General features: G+C 35.9%; 1 long non-coding RNA gene across 1 annotated transcript; it reads right to left on the bottom strand.

Moving 5' to 3' along the window:
- Positions 1-1,176: 1,176 nt before the first annotated feature.
- LOC129576062 (uncharacterized) lies at positions 1,177-1,949 on the bottom strand. Its single transcript, XR_008688858.1, has 3 exons — positions 1,847-1,949; positions 1,568-1,596; positions 1,177-1,460 (listed from the first exon to the last, which is right to left on the bottom strand). It is a non-coding gene; the product is annotated as an uncharacterized LOC129576062 (long non-coding RNA).
- Between the last annotated feature and the right edge of the window lie 4,596 nt (positions 1,950-6,545).

Here is a 6,545-nt window from a genome sequence, read left to right as displayed (position 1 = left end):
TCTCTCTCTCTCTCTCTCTCTCTCTCTCTCTCTCTCTCTCTCTCTCTGTCATATGATTTTGCAACATTTCATATTGATTACAACATATTGTGAAATATTGCGAAATCATATTGAAAACCAAACATTAGCGATTTTTATATCACTAGACATTTGTTCGATTTCACCTTTTTAATTCTTTTTTATTATTATTGTATCATTAATGCAAATAAAAACATGTCGAAATATATCGTGTGAACACGAAAAAAAATATGAAATGAAGAAGAATTTTTTATTCACATATTGGGGATACGCATGTACACAGCGCCGTCATGCGGTATTTATTCTGATGCAGTAATGCCAACTTTCTGTACAGAAAACTATAGATTTCCAAAAGGGTGCGCTGTTTTTTCAGAGAGCCCAATAGAGCTGCGCAACGGTCGTTCGCGTACGGAAAATGTGCATTCAAACATGTACTCAAAACAGCGTCGACGTTATCAGCTGCGCGAGTACATGTTTACACGCGCATTTTCCGTAAACGAACGACAGTGCACTGCAAAACACAAGCTTGTGTATTTTAGTGCACCATATGCCGATTAGCTATGCTGGCATAAAATATCTATCCTAGCTTAGAAATATGCTAATTAAAAGGCCGCGTTTTTGAAAAGGCACCTCGATCCAATAACGAATTGATAATAAAAGCCACGAAAATAGAGAAAGAAGGAGATAAAAGATCTGAAAGTCGTGAATAAAAATAAACTACACGTCGATCTCATTTGGTGTTTAATGAGGCTTTATTTGAAGCAAGTAAAACTTATTTTCGACCACTTAAATAAAGTCTCATTAAACACTAAATGGGATATAAGTGAAGTTTATTTTTATGCAAGATTTTCAAATATTTCATCTCCTCCTTTCTCTATCTTCGCCCCCTATTTTGCGGAACATCTGATACACAAATCAAACCTCATACGATCGAAGTTGAAGGCTATCAATAAAGCAGATAGCTTCGAAAGAAGAGCAACAAATTGGAGTATTTAAAACAAATCGATATGCGTGTCTCAAATAAAACACGCAAATTGAATTTGAGGAAATGAATCGGAAACGATAAAAAAGAAACTTTCTCAAAGATGAATAACTCAAACGAAAAATGAATTAAATATAGAAATTTTATCGAAAATTATGTTTTTCATTACAGTACAGTTCGTTTTTTTTTATTAATAAAAATGACACAATTTATATCAATTTGGACGATGTGTGTTCCGAGGCGCCAATCCATTGCTTATCTAATCGGAGATTCGATTTGTTTTCAAGCGCTTTGAGTGCCCAACATATTTTTCGCAAATAGTTGACAAAGTGTTATAAACTTAACCACTTCCTTCCTGTGTATCTCAGCCATAATATTCACATCAATTCGAACCAAATCGTGTACAAACACATTGCAGCCATGCCAACTGGCGGGATTCATTCTGATTCCATCTCGTAATCTGCGAAATTGATTTTTTTTCTCAGGTTTTTCCGATATTATTGATATGCAAATGAAAATGTTGTAACATTAAAAAAAATCTCATTTCATCTTATCTCTGGCACAAACCTTTGCTCAGCTATTCTGCAATGATGCACCTAGAAAGAAGAGAAAATTCATTTCTATTCACTCCGTAGTAAATTGGTCACAAAGCAGAGATTGCACAGACACAAGCTGACGACACTTCAGTACAAAATATCTTTTGAGTACTTGCAGCGCCACGAACTCTCGTATTGACTTTATTTACATTTTCACTGAATGAATCCAACATTTTTCAATTCTAAATTCAGGTCTTTTCCCTAAAAAAACACAATATATGATTATTCAGATCAGCACTGCGGTACTCACTTCTCGCATTTTTATTTTTCAAGTTGTTATGATCAATACACGACTTCATATGATCAACAAAGTTGGTCGCAAATATTAATTCTTCTTTCAAATGACATTTCAGTTTGAATCAACAGCTGATAAAGCCATCGATTGTCAATATTGTTGTGAAGCGCTCAGAGACATAATATCATTTTTAAATTCATACGAAGTTAAAAGAATGAAGAAAACAGAGAACAGCTTAAATGAACACTGACGAACGTATGTAATTTCCCATTGCTGGTCCATCAAACGCGTCGCCATCGCCGAAAATCTTCAAGTTGGACATCGATTGCATGGACGAAATATTCGAGTATTTGTCACTGAAAGACCTGGATTCATTTGGCCAAACATGCAAAGCGATGCACAAAGTGGCCGGTGAATATTTTAAGCAGAACTATCCATCTACTCTATTAGGAATGGAAGAATATTACCCTAAGATGTTTGTATATCTTGGAGAAGTTTTACCGTCGGCAAGAAAATTTAATCCAATGGTTAAGGAAATCTATTTGACAGGACGTATTTCAGACAGGCCTCTCCTTTATATTGCCTTAAATCCAGATGAATTCAAAGCAATCAATAGCATTACATTTAAAGACACCGTAGTAAACGAACAAATGATTCATACGCTGAACGGATTTTTTCCCAAACTTGAATCGGTGCAATTTCACGATGTTGATGTCAAAGTAAACTTATACGAAGCAATGTTGAAAAAATGCACGAATCTGAAATATCTTACAATGTGGAATTTAGCTTATCAACCAACTTCATGGATGCACCAAAAGTATCCGAAACTCGAACATTTCGGGCTGTTGCCGGTTCGTTCAATAGAAGGCTTACAGATCTTTTTGCAGAACAATCCAAACCTTCAAAGTTTTTTAGTTTCTGCAAGAGACATTTGGAAGCACAAACATGAAATTATGAATTTGCACGTGCACTTCGATTCATTGAAGATTGTCACAAGGCGATACATTTTGTCGGCGCCATTTTGTGAACTATTGAATCAACTTTATGGACAGAAATTTTACAGACGCTTGCACCTAAAAATAAGATACGATCGGAATGAGCAACTGACGACTGGCGATAGTTTTTATGCTGGTTTGGCTTCTTTTGTAGGCCTAGAGACGTTGGAAATTGAATATAGTGGATATTTGCTTCATTTTCCCGATTTGCGTGATTTGAAAGAGCTGAGAATAACAAGAGGAATTGAATCATCGGAACCCAATTTGATTCCAAAGAAATTTGCGAACCTTCAACGACTCAGCATAAAAGAAGCAACTGATGAACATATTTTGTCGATCATACAAGGACTACCGAAGCTGAAGGTGCTCAAATTTGATTATAATCGAGATGACGGACGGAACATTCTGAAATTGCGAACACTGAACACGGAGCGTCAAAAAGTGTTCGAGGCACAAAAGGTAACAATCTATGTTTCGGATGAGGTTTTCTTGAGAACAAAGTGGAGCATCGCCAACGGAGACACTAACTTACAAATGATTGAAATGAAACGAATTGCCTCGTTATCACAGGACCAATCGATTATTTTTGATTAAGGATCAAGAGATCCCAAGATTTTGTACAATGAAACAAGGAACGGTTTTTACCATTTGAAACAGATATTAAGCATTATCATTGTAATGCCATTCAATAAAGCAACAAAGAAAAAGTATAAGCAAATAGACCCATGATGAAGGGTAATCAACTCGAAACATTCATTTATTCACAAATTCTATTCGACCAATGAATCGCAAACTACAACGAAGATGATTAATAAAACCAAAATGAATTGAACATTGAAGTTTCCTTGCAAATAGCGGTTTATTTACGAAATTGACTGAACGAAATCCAAATCGTTATTTTCTTTGATAGAATAAATCAATGTGTGAGCGCAAAAGAGCAACTTGGATTCGTTGTATTTTAAAGTGTACCATCTCCATACAAAACACGTATACGCGCTCACGCATTCAAATGTGATTCGAGGCATGTGTCCATGAAGAGGAACGACTCCAAAAAAGAGAAAAGAAAAATATTTCGTGGAATCAATGAATCATCGTATTCTAGGACTGGTGATTGCAGTGTATTCTTGTCCAAATACATTGAATGAGCAATAAACACTCAGACTCACCTATATTTATAAAACTTCAAGCTTCATGCCACATCAACATTTTTATCCTTTTGTTTATGTTCTGTGCACACTGCACATTGATGATTTAGTTTCAAGGCCAGAGAGTAAAATAAGAAATTTTTTTGACTACCGAAATTTTTTGTTGAGTACCATTTTTTTCATAGTGTTTTATTAGATTTAATATTTGGTTTTTCGTACATCAAAATGTATATAAATTTCATCATTACTTGTAATGAATGTGAAATGAATTTATGAAAATCAAGACAAATCATGAATTTAGAAATTAAAAAATGCTGTTTCAATCATTATTAGTTTCATCGTCGTCATCTTCTTCATCTTTGCATGCTCGCGCTTCCGAGAAAACTCCCTTAAATACGAAACTATTGGTCAGGAAATCAGAAAGAGCAACCAAAGTGTTTGTACGGACATCAGCTACATTCATTGGCGCTCGACGCGTCCTACATCCGAATATTCCAAATTTGAGCTCAATTGATTCGAAGAAAACTTGGTCTTCATCCCCTTCACGCACCAATTTTGAAGCTAAATTCCTTTCAAAACCTCCTGGACTTTGGTTATTTTGCATGCCATTCAAAGATCTTAGCATTGAGTCGATGTGCGATTTCATTGCGATTAGTGTCAATTCATCCGATTGGAGTTGCTTCTGAAGCCGACTGAAGATGAACATAAACAAATCAAAGTCTAGAGAACTCTGTAACCGAAGAAATGTATTTTGCAGAATTGATATGATGATTCAATTCTTACTTGTTCTCCAAAATATTAAGACTGTTTGTATTTATCAGCTGGTGAATGTGTTTTGCTCTTCTTTCTCTTTCTCTCTCTTCGGATCTGATGTGAAAAATCGGTATTGTTTTTGTATTTGTCACATTCATTTGGACTACCGAATATACAATTTTTGACTACCGAAATGAAATCTTGACTACTGGTTTTGTGCTTGAATCACTCTTATTTTACCCCCTGTTCCAAGCAGTTTTACGGCTACTGGACAAGTGGATTAATTAGGGGCTGGTGTACACGAAAAGCATGTTGGAATAATTTGATGTGCTTTATTATTATCTGATATGATTTGGAATAACATTTGGCTCACACGATGTGAGTGTGTCTCATGTTCTTAATTACTTGATATTTCCTGAATGTCTCATCAATTTTGCTAATCAAAAGTAAAGTGTTTCCGCAATGAATAAGTGAATATTTGAATTTGATCGAAGCAACAGGTTGCGTTCCGAACAGCGTCAACTTCACCTCAGAACAACAACAATCTGTCAAGTCTATTGTTTACTTAATACAAAAGCATGCACTTTGTACTCAGCCGTTAGTCGTTCGTCACATGGTTTATTGGACGCTTCGGCACTTTTGGTTTTTTATTGGAGTTTCATTGAGGATCGAGTTTTGGTAAATCATCCAAACATTTATTAGTGAAATTGATTGAGTTTTGTGCATTTTTTTACTGTTAAAACACCTAACAGACGGTATAATTGAAAATGAACGATAAAGAGACGGAAGCCGGTGCATTGGAAATATCAAATTTATCCCTCGAAGTTGAAACAGACGAAAATCAATTGCCCATTGCTGGTCCATCGAATGAACAGCCACCGCCGAAGATCTTCAAGTTGGGCATCGAATGCATGGAAGAAATGTTCGAGTATTTGTCACTGGAAGATCTGGATGCATTTGCCCAAACATGCAAAGCGATGCACAAAGTGGCCGGTGAATATTTTAAACGAAACTATTCAGATGCTCAAATACTCCTCGAAGAGAGGAGTGATGAACCTAAGTTGATTGGAATTGCTGAAAAACATTCAAATTCGTCGTCAACATTCAATCAATTTGTTGATACAATCAAATTTTTATGGCCCATTTCAGAAAAGCATCTGCTCTATTTTGCCTCGCATCCCAATGAATTCGAAGCAGTCACGCGTCTTATTCTCGATTGGAGTAAATTGGACGAAAAAGTGATAGACACACTCGATGGAATTTTGTCCAAACTAGAAATTGTAACATTTGACTACGTTATTTTCAAAGTGAATTCATATGATATGTTGAAAAAGTGTACGAACTTGAAAAGTCTTCATTTTTTCGGTAAAGTGCCCGAAGCAGATACATGGATGCGTCAAAAATATCCAAAACTCGAGACCATTGGTCTCACACCGATTCCTTCGATCGATGACTTGAAAATGTTTTTCCAGAATAATCCAAATGTTCGAAACTTGGCTACTGATTCAGAAGAAATGTTGGAGCACGGAAATGAAATCATGAGTTCCAATTTGCAGTTGGATTTATTGAAGATTTCAATTGAAGAGTCCATTGGGGCAGACTTTAGTGTTCTATTGAACCAGCTTTATGAACGACAATTCTACAAACGCCTGCATGTGCTTATGACTGACGATGGTTTTTATGATGGTTTTTATGATGGTTTGGATTCACTTCGTGGTCTTGAGCTGTTGCTCATTGGCTATGGAAATCATCTGTCCGTTTTGCCCGATTTGCTCAATGTGAAAGAGCTGAAAGTAATGAATGGAAATTATTCAGTGGATC

This window comes from Sitodiplosis mosellana, unplaced genomic scaffold (assembly GCF_009176505.1).
Source record: "Sitodiplosis mosellana isolate CC-2019 unplaced genomic scaffold, AAFC_SMos_1.0 Smas_scaffold_6170, whole genome shotgun sequence".
Taxonomy (NCBI): Eukaryota; Metazoa; Arthropoda; class Insecta; order Diptera; family Cecidomyiidae; genus Sitodiplosis; species Sitodiplosis mosellana.
This window is presented reverse-complemented; position numbering and strand designations above follow the sequence as displayed.